This window comes from Protopterus annectens, chromosome 3.part1 (genome assembly GCF_019279795.1).
Source record: "Protopterus annectens isolate FY-2018-M chromosome 3.part1, PAN1.0, whole genome shotgun sequence".
NCBI lineage: Eukaryota > Metazoa > Chordata > Ceratodontiformes > Protopteridae > Protopterus > Protopterus annectens.
Window position 1 is genome coordinate 1167223283 of NC_056732.1, and position 17280 is coordinate 1167240562.

The window sequence follows — 17280 nt, forward strand, 5'->3', positions numbered from 1 at the left end:
TTAGGGGCGGGTTAAGTGAGTTAGAGTTAGGGCACGGGTTAGGTGAGTGTGCGATAGTGACAGTCTTTAGGGTTAGGGGCGGGTTAAGTGAGTTAGGGTTAGGGCGCGGGTTAGGTGAGTGTGCAATAGTGACGGACCTTAGGGTTAGGGTTTGGGTTAAGGTTATAGATAGTTGTGTATGTAAGGTTTAGTGTGGGTTTGTAAGGATTTTGGTGTGCTTGTGTTGTGTGTGTGCTTTTTGGACAGGGGATTTGTTTTGTTTGTTGATTGTCGGGATTGTGGTGTGTCGGGCATGTGAGGTTTCGTGTTTGTGAACTTTCGGTTATGTGGTGTCGGTGATTTTGTTGTCAGTGTTGTAGCGCATCGGTGTTGTCAGGTAGACCCATATATATATATATATATATATATATATATATATATATATATATATATATATATATATATATATATATATATATAGGTCACCTTCAGAAGCTCTACTTTTCAGAAACTCAAAATTCATATTGTTGAGATGACATGATCATGTTTCGGAAAACTCAAAGCTTTTGAATGGAGATCATGGTACAGTGATGGGAATTTACCCTTTTCTCCACTGTAATGCTCAGAGTTGGTATATATAATATGCTGGGGGTGGGGTAAGGGTGGAGGGGGGCTTTTACCCTCAAAACATAGAAAAAAGGTAGATTGCTGTTTTTTGGAGTTCGAGTTTTTGAAAACTCAATCATATCATCTTGACAATATGAATTTTGAGTTTCTGAAAACTTGAGCTTTTGACATAGACCCATATATATATCTATATATCTATATCTATATCTATATCTATATATATGTATATGTGTATATATATATATATATATATATATATATATATATATATATATATATATATATATATATATATATATATATATATATATATATATATGTTGTCTGTAACAAAAATTAAAGAACATATCCCCACACTCATGCCTTTATACTTGCCCCTGTTAGCTCCTCCTTTCAGTCTCAGGCTACCTCAGTCTGGTGAGCAGCCTAAACCTACAGGATGGGCTCCTCACTGCTTTATGTCATATGCTTCTTGAGTATGTTTCAGACATGCTCAAGAGCTATGACAAGTGGAAGGAAAGCCAAATGCTGGACTGTTTTCAAAACAGCCTGGAAAGAGGATTAAAATACATTTTTATTCATTCAACATTCCCCACATGCTCATGAGCAGAGTTCTGAGCACATGGAGCAAAACAAAAAACCATAAAGATCACTCATTCTTGTGGCTGCAATATAGCAGCCAGTAACATTAGCATCACATGGTGGGGACTACTGTGCAACAGGGATACCCATGAAATACTCTGCCTATTGCTTAATTTCACCTAAGATTGTAAGTCACACATCTGAGTTGTATATAGTCAGTAAAATGGCTATAATGTGTGAATGCAAACTAAGACAAGAAAACAAATGACCCCATCTATTGTTTGATTACAAAAGGTAATCGTCAATGATCTGCTGTATCAAAGACCCACCACATTCCACTTAGTCCCACTCATTCAGTTGCTTTCTGCAGACTGCTCAGTACTACTTGTATCTTGTAATATCCCTGTTTAGTAATCAGTCTTATCTCAGAAAGTCCGTGGAAAATAATTTTCTACCATCACTAACCTTCAACTTGAGTTCCTACAATAAGACGATCTTTTCCATACAAATAATAACTTTTAGTGAATTTTCTTCTTTTTGATTAGACTAATGCACCTATCCATATTCCAAGTAATGAACTTCAAGATCCACTCCCTGTACCTGTTACATCTCACTCAGTACAAATAATGCATAATCAGCTAACACTGAGTTAACTCCATGAGCTAAGCCAGTGGTTTACTTGCTTAAATTTGCCCAATGTCCCTTTCTCTCCAACTGCTTGAAAGTAAAATGAGTGAAAGCTAAAGAGGTAAATATCCCCAAAGCCTAGCAACAAAGTTAATCTGCATTTCCAACCCTTTGCCTGTTTGGATGCTACTCCTTTCCTGCTCCACATTACAAAACGAGAAGTGGAATGGAAATGGCCTTGATACCTAACCACAAACAAATACCAAAGAGTTTATTAAGATATCAAAACACTTAACTAAACACATTAAAACATGAATGTCTTAATTCAGTCTTTTGATGCTCTTGCAGCCAATATGTTGATGTATTTATGTTACTTTTTACCAGTCTAACCATAGGTTATAGGTTCATAGGTTCATAGGTTCATACTAGGCTATCTGCCCGAGGGCATTTACAAGCCTAGCCCATAGTTTTGTGGCTTACGCCACCCCTTTAGTATGGGGAACTATACCCATTATTTTGCTGTGCCTCTGTTGAGCAGTGACACTGAGGTAATCCCTGGGGTATATCTGCGATCTCCCATCCATTGGTCAAGATTTCTCTTGAACAAGGCCAGCGAGGTGCTCTGCCTCACATATACCGGGATTTTATTCCACAGCATAGGGAGTCTTTGGGTGATGAATCTATCCCTCCAGCACGTCCTATTAATAGCCGTGTCGAGGTTTAAGTCTCCCGCCCTTGTGGCTCTGACGGATCTAGATTTTTTGAGGTGAAGCATATTCATCAAATCTGGGTTTGACATGGCCTTGTATGTTAGGCAAACGTCACCTCTGAGCAAGCGGTAAGCGACTGAATAGAGCTGGAGTTCTTTCAGTCGGGCAGCATAGGACAGATGTTTGAGACCCTTTATCCTTTTGGTGAGGAACTTTTGTGGCCTCTCCAGCTGCTGCAAGTGTCGGGTCAGATACATTCCGAATGGGGCATTGTACTCAATCATTGGTCTGATGAGTGATGAGTATAGGGAGACTATGACCATACACTGTAGCACTGGTTTCAATAAGTAGAAAAGGACGTCAGCTCAGCGTACTAAACTGCTTTCAAGTTCATATCCCTCTACAACAACAAATGAAATAATGCCTTACCATTCTTGCAGTGTCTGATATTAAAGGAAATACCCTAATATTGGTCAAATATAGCACAGCTATATGAATTTATCTAATCACCACACTCTTGCGACAGTCTGTTAAAGAATAAAATGAAATGAGGCAGATACAGTCCAAGATATTTAGCTTGGTTTATTGACACTAATACTAAATCTGTCTTGCCACATACTTCAAAAAAATCATACCTTGACTACTGAAACTTAAATCCATTTTTTTGCTGATATAACTGATTGCATAACTTAACTGTTTTTGGATGCAGCTCTGATTACCTCCAAATGTATTTATTTACTTATCTAATCATTTATGTATTTATATTTGCTATTTTCAGTATGTTTCTGTGATTTCATTAACATATAACACTCGGGGCTACACTTTTCTATAGTACACTGCCACTATTCAGCTCCCTTTCTTCATCATGTTGCTTTACAGCTGCTTTATTTCTTCAAGGCTATACAAGATGCAGAAAACGTTTAGTCTTATATTTCAGGTTTCTTTATACCTCATCTACATTAATCTGGATGAGGTGTTATCTTGTAAAATTCAGTTTAGAGAAGATGAACCCACCATTCACTTTTTCAAAAGAAATTACTCACTACCAGTGTTGTTTGTGAGAGTGCACCAGAAGTGATTACTTTCTTTTGGGAAATGTCTCCTTTCTTCAGGTTTGTTCAACTCTGGAGCTGGTATGTATAAGCTTGTGGAGAACAGGGAGATGCCCACCAAATGGAGTGTGACTAGATCAAAACTATGTTTGTTTGTTTGTTTTTTCATCCAGAACAGGTTAGGAATGGTTGCTTACATCTAGATGTAACCTTTCCAGATGTATCTCAGTGAGTCTCTTTTTTTACCCAGAAGAGTTGAAGAATGCCTGTTTTCATCCAGTATTTCCCAGATGTAACTAAGAGAGTCATAGTAGAAGAATATTTTCATCAGCATGGCTAATAAATTGGAGAGGAGATGGAGCCTCAGATTAAGAAAAAAAAAAAACTTCTATCAGTTACACCACTAGAGAAAGAAAGGAAAAGATTTCCTATTTTTAGAGTCCACTTCAGATAGTATCAGTCCTCTCACCGAACAAAAAGAAGTGCTGCAGCCCTTTCAGTTAGTTGTAGATAAAATGCCTGTAAAATTCAGGGTCATGCCTGTAAAATTATGGGTCATGCCTGTAAAATTCAGGGTCATGCCTGTAAAATTCAGGGTTATAACTACTTCATTGCCAGAATTATTTTCTCCAACTGTTGAATGTCAGATAAGGAATTCAGATGGTAAGAACAACATTTCTATGACTAGATGCAATATTGATCTGCATTCCAAAGAAGGCACATATGTGAAAGAAAACTGGCTTGGGAGTATGAAGTATGTGCAATAATATTTTTACCAGAAGCTTATCTGAAAAATATCACTCTGCCAACCAGATGCATAATGCAGCTGGAAGTTAAGAGAAGGCACAAAACCCCCAACAATCTAAGGGTGACTACCAGTGTAAGGCCTCCCTCAGGAAAAATTGTTAAAATTTTGCTGGAGGAAATAATTCAATTACATTCAAGGTCTGTGAAGCTGTGGGGTTGCAGCTGCACCGTGTTATATTTTAGAGTATTTTTCAGCTTTTTGATGAATTCAAGTGAAGCAACAAAAATGCTTGTACAAATGCAGTAAGCTGGATTTACTTCCTGTCTCAATGGCCATAGAGTAATGACATAATTTACTGTACAAAGAAAAGAAACAGAAGGCAGTGCCCAGTTGGATGAGTTAGCTATCGAAAATGCAATCTCTGCTCATAGTAGGGAGAATATAAGGAGTTATTCTTATGAATGCATAATTTATACTGTTCCTTCATCTTCACTGTCTTATGCAGTATTAGTCATTTTAATACTAAACATTTTCAATATGGCTGTCTCAAAACTTCTGATTGACAGTTTGCCAGTTGTTAATTGTTGTTATAAATGGCTGTGTCTTTAAATTCTTATGAATAGTTTGCATATAGAATCACCGGAAAACTACCCCTCGAAGGCACTAAACCATCTTTGCCTTGAACTTTAATGAGAAACTCGTTTTAATGCCATTTTTGCTTCATAAGAACATATAAAATACACTAAGACTTTTATATAAAAATACATATTCCATTTTCCCTAAATCAGGAGAGCACATCTCTCTAATTATCTAGCTTTCTATCTACAGATAGATGAGTGTGTGTGTGTGTGTGTGTGTGTGTGTGTGTGTGTGTGTGTGTGTGTGTGTGTGTGTGTAACTACACTTTTCTTGTGAGCTGTTTCCTCTGCGATCGTTACTATTTGAGAATTTCTAAGGGTCATTCAAACCCTAATTTGACTTTTCCTATAAATTCCAATATGTCTTTATTACTTCAATTTATTATTAACATTTCTGAACAAGGCAGGCAGGTCATTGAGTTTATATAACACACTGGACTGAATTCATTAAATTTTTCAGCATAGTGGATGCAGGCTGTGTGCAATTCAGAAAACCAAGCAACATGACACAACCAGATAAAATTGCATGGTTGGCCAGGTTATATGCTAGTGACTGTATAATTAAGCTCCATGACTGCTAATGAGGCAAAAACATGACAGAGTGGTTCAGTAATGTTTAAATACTGCACAGCTATGCTGCACTTTCTTTAAATTGGTTCACAGTCAGATGCTGATGTAGGTAGTGCAAGGTATTTGACTATATTAGGGGTTGCCACAGCCATCATTAACATGTATTTGCAAGAGCCTCTTATAGCAGCTGCTGCAGCTGATGGTGCACGATGTCACCCCCACAGCATTACTGGATCATCTGACCACATTTAACATTTTATTTCCTCAATGCTAGTGACATAGTGGACCAGTACTTTGAAAACTGGGACACCATTCAGCAAACAGTGGATATATGTCGGCCTTGTATGCAGCCCCATGGGAGTAGCAAAGTGCCCATTCCAGTTTGGCAAAAAACATTGCAGAGTTATTCAATAATATTTAAATACTGCACAGGTATGTGTGTTTTATGTATATTAGCTGCAGGGACCTTTCAGTGACCCACGGGGACACAGTGGGGCTCTCTCAGGCATCTGCGTTGACAATACCTCACCAGTTACTGGATGCCATTCTTTAGCATGTGGGGCAGAATATGTGGTTCCCAAGTATTCCAGAGGACAGAGCAAAAAAACACATTGCCAGTAATCCATGCTATATCACACTTTTGTGAGCAACAGAGGGCCATAGACTGCACCCACATTGAAATAAAGGCAATACTGGGTTAACTGGGAAGGAGGTACATCACAAAGAGTATCACTCCATTAACTGTCAACTAGTTTGTAATGCAAAGGATCTCATCTAAAATGTGTATGCAGGTCACACAAATTGCACCCATGTGACCTGTATCAACAGTTTGCCAAGAGTAACTTCCCACAGGAGCGTCTTGTGGGTGATGCTAGATATGCCCTGTATCCCTATCTCATAATGCCATTTAAAAATCCTCATACCCGGCCTGTCCATGGTTACAGCCATGCCCTAGCACCAAACAAGTAACAACATAGTATGTATGTTTAGGCAGCAAAAGTCACATTTTCACTGCCTGTATACATCCAGAGGTACCGTACAGTATGACCTCACTATGTGTGCAAAAGTGCTTACTGAGTTTGCTATGTTACAAAATATTGGTACCCACAAGGGATGCCAATATCCTGAATCAGGTGCTTACGAATATGGGGACCACTGTAGCGCCCCCACTGTGAGGTCTTAACTGGTGAGATCTGACCACAAATCAGTTACATTCAAAATAACCATCACTCCTGCCCCACCCCTCCCCCCCCAGCAGCAGCTAAACTAAAAAATGTCTCCAGAACAGATTATAACTTCTTATGGGTTGGTATAAATAGCTTCACTGCACTCCCCCCCTGATGGAATTGACAACTATGCAGAGTTCTACACCAATGCTTTATACAAACACCTGTATAACTGCATTAACTTGGCCATACCTGATAGGACCAAAACAACCTACTCAAGAAAAGAAACCTGCCTGGTGAACAACTGCTATTAACAGGCTTTACAGTAAGAGGAAGAAATTGCAGTCTAAGAGTAAGAGGGAGCGAGCCCTAAACTGGAAACACTCTCTCCTCAGCTTAAACAAGCAAATAAGACTTCTTGTGAAGTCCTCCAAAGCAAACTATGAATCCAAATTAGCTTCCCTAAATAATGACAACCATAAGGCTTTCTGTAGTTACATCTGTAACCTAAAAGGAAAGGCTCAGATTTGTGCCGAACTGGTAGTTAATGATATCACATATACTGAGCCTGTAGACATAGCTAACCTGTTGACTGACAGGTTCTGTGAAAATCCCTGTCCCTGCAATAAGTACCCTATGACATCCCTAAAGCATGTTGTAAACACACTCTCTAAGTCCAAAAACACAGCATCTATGGGACCTGATAACATCCCTGGCTCTGTTCTACATGGGCTCCAACAAGAACTGGCAACACCATTGTGTGCTCGTTTAAATCACAGTCTAAGCACTGGCTTAATCCCAGATGAATGGAAAATGGACACTGTTATTCCCTTGCACAAAGCTGGTGCTTCCATTGACCTTGGGAACTATAGACCTATTAGCCTGACTAGCCTTATCTGCAAGGCCATGGAGCAAATCAGCATGGACCTTATTAAGAAAGATATAGGTAATCTCCAAACACTTGACCCTATTCAATTTGGATTTGTCAAAGAGAGCTCATGCCTGTTAAACCTGGTGGACGTCTTTGAGACAGTCACCAAGGCCCTGGATGAGGGGAAATCTGTCCATACTGCCTACTTAGACTTGGCCAATGCTTTTGACACTATCCTTGACAAACTCACCCAGCTAGGTATCAACCCTTATATCATTAGATAGGTCACTAAATGGCTCACTATTAGAACACATATAGTAAAAATAGAGGAATCCACCTACAACAGCAGATCTGTAAGTGGTGTTCCACAGGGAGCAGTCCTGAGACCTTTACTGTGTGGAATCTATTTCTCTGAAGTACACGAAAAAGCTACAAGCCTGTGGCTGACAAAGTTTGCTGACAGCTGCAAACTGGGAATGGTCATAGAATCTCCAAATGATGTCAACATCCTACAAGAGAGTATTACACAAACAAATGATTGGTGCCAAAGTCATGGCCTTAAACTCAATGCAAAAAATGCATTATCATCCCTTTCAGTAAGAATAATGTTCCTCCTAACCACCACATCAATAGCAAAAGCTTAAGTATGCACTCAGTGGTGAGAGACCTGGGCACACAGGTGTACAGCAATCTTACCTTTGATCACCATGTCTCCACAGTGGTAAGAAGGGCATTCTATAAGCACCTGCAGCAATTGGAGAAACCACAAAGGTTCCTCACAAGGAAAATTCAAGGTCTTCAGCATATGTTCTATGTGGATCATCTGAAATCACTGTCACTTTATTCTGTTTCATAAAGATTACTCAGAGGTGATCCCTGCCTTGCATATAAGGCAATCTTGGACCCTGCTTTATTGGAAATGCTGCATATCCACAAATCAAATGGTACACTGTTTACTTGCTCTAAAGACCTTAACCTGGTATGTGACATTAATAGAACCTGCTGGAGTGACAGATTTGTCTCCCAGAGGTTGCCACACTTTTGGAACAGACTAACACTTCATGTCCATCAGAGCACCTCACTGGCCATCTTCAAATGCAATCTGGACGACTGGATGGGTAAAAATAAATTCACCCCGGGGATTTCACCTTTGTCCCTCCCGGACATGGGCATTAGGTGCTGATCATGGAAATAAAGTTAGAACTTGGCTAGGCTTATAAGGGCCCTAGGGCCATTAGCCTAGTAACTTCCTATGATCCTGTGATCCTATTGTAGTAAGGAAGCAGTCACAGCAGGGTGACCTTCTGCAGGAACCATATTTCCTAGCCCCTCAGGCAGTGGCTTCTGAGACAGACAAAGAGTCAAAGGAGAAGTCTGCAGCAGGGGATAATCTTGCTAGACCTCAGGCAGCCACTGCATGCAGTGGCACTAGCAAAGAGGGATCAGATTGTGCATAGCTTTACAACATAACTTTACCAAAGTTAAGCAAATACATAACAGTAAAAGTGACATATTCAAAATACCAAACTGTGCTTACCCATGCATAGGCTAGCCATACCATGCATCAAACATAGGCAACCCAGGTCACAGTGCATACAGGGCACCGTGCAGTTTTCAAACCTGTGGAACTCACTGTTACCAGCTAGTGGACAGGCCAAGACACATGGAGCTGTACCTGCCCCTTACCTCCAGATTGACATCCACAAAAATCTAAAAATCTACAATCTTATCTAACCCATCCTTTCCTCTTTATATAACCACTGCTGTTTCCCACTACATTTATTCACTCTATAAACTTTCTGTTTCCCCCACATAACTCTACTTGCTGTTCCTCCTCCACATCTTCTGCTCAATAACAATCTCACTCCCTCCTCTTCACCTCTTCTTCTACACACCTACTAATCATATCTTCTTTAGTGCCATAACCAAACCACCTTTTATTCATGCCACATACTTATAACACATTTTACTCCTGTCTATTTCTTCACTTGTTTTCTATCCTTATAAGTTTTGCAAATATTTCTTTCCCTGTAATATTAAACTTCTTTCCAACAGCACACTTTTTATCCAGCATAGAGGATCAGAGTTTTCGTCATTCTTACATCATGCAGATTACTTGCTCGAGCAGTGATGAGGATGCTAATTAGGCCTCATCCCATTATTGTTTCTGAATTGCTCAGTTTGCACAACAAGCAAACCTAGTAAATGTTGATTTCTCCATGATGCTCTGCACACTCATGAGCAACTCAGGTCAGCTCTGTGCATTCATGGAAAGCAGACATGACAGGAGTAGGAGAACTGCCATGCCTAAGCCTCTCAAGTGTACCCAATTATGACAAATGCTCCTCAGTTTAAGTTTTAAAAATCCATGTTCCTTCCTTTTCCACACTGAAAAGGTCTTTCACACATTCAAGTCTTAGCAATTTGTTGACTGATATCAAAAAAAAAATTATAAATATAAAATGACACATGGTAACCATGTTGTCAGCTTCCTACTTTAAGTTCTTGATAAATTGTTAGAAAGTGTTCTACATGGTGCCCATTATTTTGAATATTATGAGATGTGGGTGTTCCACAGTGTATATATGGACAGATGAGAGTAACAGTCATGCTGTCTTTAACCAGCCCCAAATGGAGTCACATTTGAGCATATATTCTCATCATCAAACAGAAGGATAGAGGACACCTTAAAGTGCTACAGTAACCATAATAATACAGCACCTAAATTTTATTATTTTGTATTCATTGTGCAAATGAAGTAGCAGTATTTGCCTGAAGAATGATTTATGGTAAAACTGTTTTTGGAGCCAGTACTATGAAATTTTTCATAAGATCTTTGAAGATGAAACAAGTATGACTGAAGAAGGTGAGGTTAGTACTCCTTTTAAAGCAGAGAGGTGGTGTGAGGATGAGTCCAAGATGCTCCTGTTCATCCTCCATAAGCTGTATAGGTGCAGGTTCATACAGGAGGGTTATACTGGATCACAATATAAGGCTGATACATGGAGTAGTTTGGCCAAGGCTGTCACCCATGCTACTGGCATACCACGCATGTGGGAACAGTGTCAACACATTAGAGTGACTTGCTCCAACACAAACCTGACCTCCTTAGCCAATGAGAGGGAGAAGATAGGGAGCAGCCAGCACTTCACTACTGTAATTATACATCCTTTCACTAACCAAATACCTTACCAATGCATGGTGCCATAAAATATTTCATTATGCCCTTTAGTGTCTCCAGCCTCTGCAAAGATTGAGTGAAACAGGGTGATTCACAGGAGTAGACTAGGGTGTCTAAGAGAGCACCTGGATAAGTATTCCTGCTGTAATGAGAGATGTGTCTGTTTGCATTCTAACAGCTATAGCTAATAAAATAATTTTGTATACTTTTAATATAGCAGTACCGCATCTGTCAGTACTTGGCATATGTTAAGGGAATTAATATGACTGTGTAATATTAGAGTTGCACTTTTGCATGCCACGTCCTGTATAAGTGAACAATTTGCTGATGATGTTAAGTATATGCTCACTGAGAGTTTTGGGATGGCTGTCAGTTCAATCCTCCCAGAAAAAAGAAATCTGTTGTCATGACAGAGTATATTAATGCATCATCCAAGAAATATGAGTGCACTACTACAAAGTCTATATATGTACTCAACACACATGTTATTCATCTGGACATTTCACAATATACAATAGATACAGCTACCCTTGTTTTTCACCTGTGTTTGACATATGTAATGTGTGATCAGCATGTTTCCTTTGTATATGAGCAGTTCTATTCTTGTCACCGCAGATGTGCTTACATAATAAATACGTAGCTGTTAGCATGATCAAACATAGTACTCAGATAAACAGGTTGATGGCATATCTATGTAAGTACTATGAAAACTTTCCTTTGCTTCACTGTGTGAATGTCAACATAGTTAAGCATGAAGTCTCATAGGTAGGTATTAGGCTATCTGCCCGAAGGCATTTATAAGCCTAGCTGGAATGTGTTGGCTTTCGCCGCCCCCTTAGATTAGGTCCCTGTGCCTCTGTCCAGCACAGCCATTGAAGTGATCCCTGGGGCAAACTTTCTGTTTCCCATCCACTCGTCAAGGTTTATCTTGAAGAGGTTTAGTGAGGAGCTCTGCCTAATGTAGATTGGAATCTTGCTCCAGAGCATGGGAAGTCTCTGGGACAGGAATCTATCCCTCCTGCACATCCTATTTATTGTTGTGGTGAGGTTTAGATCCCTGGAGCATATGGCTTGAGGGAATATTGTTTTCTTTAGGTGGAGCATGTCCATCAATTCTGGGTTGGACATGGCTTTGTATGTCTTTGACTTTATATGTCTCTTCCGCTATGTTCTTTGGCACTATCCTTTCTGTTTCATGTATTTATTTATTGTTCTCTCCATTTCTGTTACAGTTACATGCATCAGCACAGCAGCCTTTATCAACCTCACCATCATGTCCTGTTTCCCCTCAAGCAACAGCACCACCAGAGGCACCCAGTACATCTTGGTCCCAGCTTGATACAGTTACCACCACACCTACTGGCCTTCCTTCACTACCACTATCAGGTAGCCCTGCATTGGTGGGTGGTACAGTGGTACCTGCTAGTAGCAGTGTAGCTAGAAGTGACACTTTTGTCACCTGTCAGTAACTGGCCGAGCTTGCACTGAGATAACAGACAAGAAGTCAGGTGCCAACATCATCTCTACGGAGGCTATGGTCCAGTGACTCATCAGTCACATTCCTGCCCTATAACTTTCTCCAGCTTCTGAGGCATGAACCAGTGGTGATGGCTCATGGGGTGATGCATAACTTCCCACCGAGTCAGAACTGGCAGAAATTACATCTTCAAACACCCAGTCCTCTCCCCAGACATATTATCCCCCTCCATTCTGTGTCTATGACTGCTACTATATGATGTACAATCCTTTTCTCACCATAGTTTTCCCTCTCATGTATCCAGCTAGTATACTGGTCTAGAGATTGGCAGGAATCAATTAATGGGTTTAATTCTATTTAGGGGGATATGCCTCTTTTCTTGCTATCATAGATTGCAATCAATTCATGGATTAATTTCCATTCAAGTTTATGTTTTTTTTTCTTGCTGTAATGGGTTGCATCCCCCTTATCATAATGATACACGTTACGTCAGGGGATTTGGCACTTTGTAAAAAAAAAATATATATATATATATATATATATATATATATATATATATATATAGATCTTTGTGCTATTGTTGAGCTGAGACAGTGAGAAAAACAGACCCCCTACCCCATCTCAATCCTACTCATTCCTTGGTGGTTCACCTTCTGATGTATGAGTAGTCTGCGCTATTGAAAAGTTAGAATAAAAGCATTAACTGCAGATTATATTTTAGTTTAGATTGTTTTTGCCATAGGAATTGGAGTGGTGTTCATTGCAAGGCTTGGAATACTCATTCTCTTATTTTACTGTGTTGATGCATTGGTTGGGGGGTTCTGATGGCCTGCAGGTTGTATGCTGTTGTTTTCTAATGCTCATTTTGTACTCTGCATATGTGCTACATTTCCATAATATGTGTATTCCTTGTTATTGCCAGAAGACTCCATAGTAGTGGTTAGTTTACTCTTTTTACATAATTTGGTATTGGTGTATTGAACAAGATTAATTATTTAGTTAGTGTGAATTCATCATTAAATAAGGATTGCATAAAAACTTTGATTTTGTCCCAAAATGGCTTGACAATTTTACAATCAACAAACATATGTTGCCAATCTGCATTGTCACTTGTTTTACATCTCCAACACAACATTTTCTTCTTATACACTAGTTTAATTATATGTGGTGTTACAAACGTTTTAGGCATGAACTTCCATGTAAGTAACCTCCAGTTTACAGAAGATGTGGTTTGTTTAGATATCAAACTATTTATTTTATCTTCTTCTCTAGGTTCATAATTATTTATAGTTTTAAACTAGTCACAATAATTTGCATTAATATATCCTTTCACATTCTTATTAGTTTTATATATTTTAGATGAGTCCCTTATTTATTATTTCTTCATTTACTAATGTTATCATTAAATCTATGAAATTTGCGACTTTATTTCTTACTGATGGTTGCATTAATTTTATTCTATTTTCTATAGATCTACAATATTTTATATCTAACCACATTTCTTTGTCTATATTAAATCTGATTAAAATATGCTCTGTGCTTTGTAGTTTGCTCCCATCCATGAATTGATAAAAGTATATCAAATTATTCTATTTAAGTTTGTACATTGTTGTAAAATTAAAAGTACATAGGTTGTTTTGTGTATACGCTATTGGGAATAACAAGAAAAGGCATTCTTTATATCCTAGATTTTTGTAATTATAATCGCTAAACAGCTTTAAGATTGTGGTAATACATGAAGAGTTAATATTAATGTTTCTATTTTCCAAAATGTAATATTTTAAAATCCATATAAAGTTATTATTTGTTAGCTCATTTTGTTGCATAGTGCATGTCTGTATTGACTTTATACATTTATTCTCCTGAATGTCCTTCCATTTTTCTTTGTAATTTTTATTTAATAACAATAAACTGTTTTTATCATCATGGACATAGAGTATAACTCTATTTCTGGTATGCTAATTCCACCTAATGACCAATCCCTTATGTGATGGTTTAGACCTCTAGTCATGGTTTATTAGGATACCAGAAGAATTTAAGAATTAAATTATTAAATTATCTAAGATTTTTTTCTAGATGGGAGTAAAATAAGGGTTGTATTAAGTACAAGATTTTTGGGAGTATAACCATTTTTATTAAAGTAAGCCTCTCTTCCATTGTAAAAAATAACTTTTTCCAATTGTTAATAAGTGTATTAGTGTTGTAACAGTTATTTTTATAAATTTTCTCTATTGTATTTTTAATATTCCTCTTTTAAATTATACCAAGATATATAAATTTACCATCGTCATCTACATATTTAGAAAATCTCTCTTCCATATCATTATATTTCCATTTATGAGCAAAATGTTTGTTTTGTTTTCATTAAAAATAAGTCCATTTTTTTTCTGAAATGTTTGTATTGCATTAAATACTGCCTTAAGGGAGCTTCAATTATCATTTAATGTTAATAGAATATCATCTGCAAATAGCAGTATTTTAGAATTTAATTTATTTATTTTTATTTCTTTCATACCTGTTCTCAATCTGATAAAATCCGCAAATGGTTCCATAACTAAGGTAAATAGTAATGGTGAGAGTGGGCAACTTTATTTGGTTCCCTTGGTAATTAGGATTGACTCTGATAAGTAAGAACCATTTTTTACGTAGTCAACAGATTTATTATAAAGTAGTTTTATAAGCTGTGAGTAACATGTTGAAAACTTGTATTCCTCTAGGACCAGTAATAAGTAATTCCAGTTTACACTATCAAAAGCAGTATTTATATCTAAACTTATTATTTTTTTTTTTTTTATCTGCATAATCTATTATAGACAAAACTCTTAATATTGTCATATGCATTTCTATTTAGTGCAAATCCTGTTTGATCATTGTTAATCAGGTATGGCAGAAACTGTTGTAACCTGGTTGCATGTATAGCCATAAATATTTTGTAATCAATATTTAAAAGTGAGATTGGTCTGTATGTGGAGCAATCTACTGGATTTTTATATGCTTTTAATATTGGAGTAATAAGTGTGTATTTCCATGATGGCGGTGCTTTAGTTAAGTCTTTAACTATTATAAAAACTTTATGTAAACCGTGTAGAACTTCTTTTGGCAATATTTTATATAGTTCAGATATTAGGCCATCATTACCAGGAGCTTTGTTTGGGTTTAATTTTTTTTTAAATTTGATTGTTAATTTCAACCAATTGTATTGGTTTGTCTATTAATTTCTTTTGGTCTTCTGTCACTCTTTTTCTACTCTATTTTTTAATGAAAGTTTTAATTAATTCTTGGGAATCCATTATTGCTTCACTTTGATTGACCTTATTAAAGTGTGTTCTAAATAATTTGAAAAGATTAATCTACATCTGTTGCCCTTTTCTTACTTTCCAATGAGTAGAATTCTTTAATATGATTGCACGTTAATAAGTTTTGCCTTGGAAGTTAATTTATGCATGGATTTGGGGGTTGTGGAATAGTTAATTAACTTGATCATTCATAAGTTTATCATACTTTTATGATATTAGATCTCTAAGTACTTTTTTAATTCATCCACTTCTTTTAACATTTTATCTTGATCTTTTTGAGCATTCTGTTATAACATATCAATTTTTTCTTGTATTTCTATCAACTCTTTATCACATTTTTATAGAGTATACCATTTTTTTTATTCTAGCAGTTAAATAAGCTTTTAGGGCATTCCAAACATAAATTTCAGATATATCTCCTGTGAAATTGATATCTAGAAATGTTTTAATCTCTTGACTGAAAAAAATCTTTAAAACCCTTTAAATTTGTATACTGGTATCTTTTTTATAAATATTTTTTATTTACTTTTAGCTCTAACTCAAAGGTTATGGCAGAAAGTGAGCATGTGGTAATTTTTACTTTAGATAGTTTAGACAACAAATTATTTGAAATATATATTCTCTTGATTCTTGATTGAGTTCCATGCCTTTGAGAATAGTAAGTATAGAAAGGAGATTCCAGGTCTGAAAATTAATTAATGTCTTTAATTTGGATTAAATCTATAATTTTTTCTGTTCTTTTGCTGAGGCTGGTATTCTTCATTTTTCCTAGCATTTGAATCTTCATCTCTTAATATGTAATTAAAATTTCCTGTCATAATAATGTTACACTGTGAGTTTTGTATTATCTTTTCAAGATGAGTCCTAACTGCCTTTACTGCTATACCTGGTATCCAGTAAATGTATATAAAGGTATACAATGTTCCATTAATTCCAATAACTACTAAACAAAACAGCCCCTTATTATCATTATATTCATTTATTATGTTGGGTAAAGGTAAAGCTTTTCTCCATAACATGGCTAGCCCTCTTTTTTTCTCTTTGTATTGGGAACTACTCAGAACTACAATTTGTTTAGTATTGAGCCTATTTAAGTCTTCATGTACCAAATGTGTTTCTTGAAGAAAGACAATCTGTGGCATATATATGATTAAGAATTTACCACCAGTATTTAGACCATTTATATTAATAGAAATGCACTTTAGTTATGCCATGTTGTATCTATTAGCAAATAGATAATAAACATTGTTAACTTTCATTAGTAATACATTTATTATGCCACTCATATGCATGTAATATTGCTTATTAATTTTTGAAATTTCAGTCATGTTAGTTAAAGTAGGTACACTAACATTCTTAAAACTTGCAAACACCCCCCCCCCAAAAAAAACAACAACAAAAACAATAGATTATATTAAATTTGCAGCACAATAATCATTCATTATACCTTCCATCCATGGAGTCTAATACTTCTAGTTTGAATAGAAAATGTATCCAAACTAACACTCTCACCTACTCAAGCAAAAAACAAAAAAAAACAGGTAACAACCTTGCCTGCTATTTAATAAAACTATGCATATATAATGCTCTATTTACTGTAATATCACATCTTAAATAGAAGTAAGAATTAAAACCAACAAAAATAAAGAATCAATTATTTCTAATTTAAATTCAGGCATTGCCATTATTTAGAATTCTATCTGGAATAATTCTATAACCAATTTAGGTATAAATTTTAGTAGCATACATCCACATA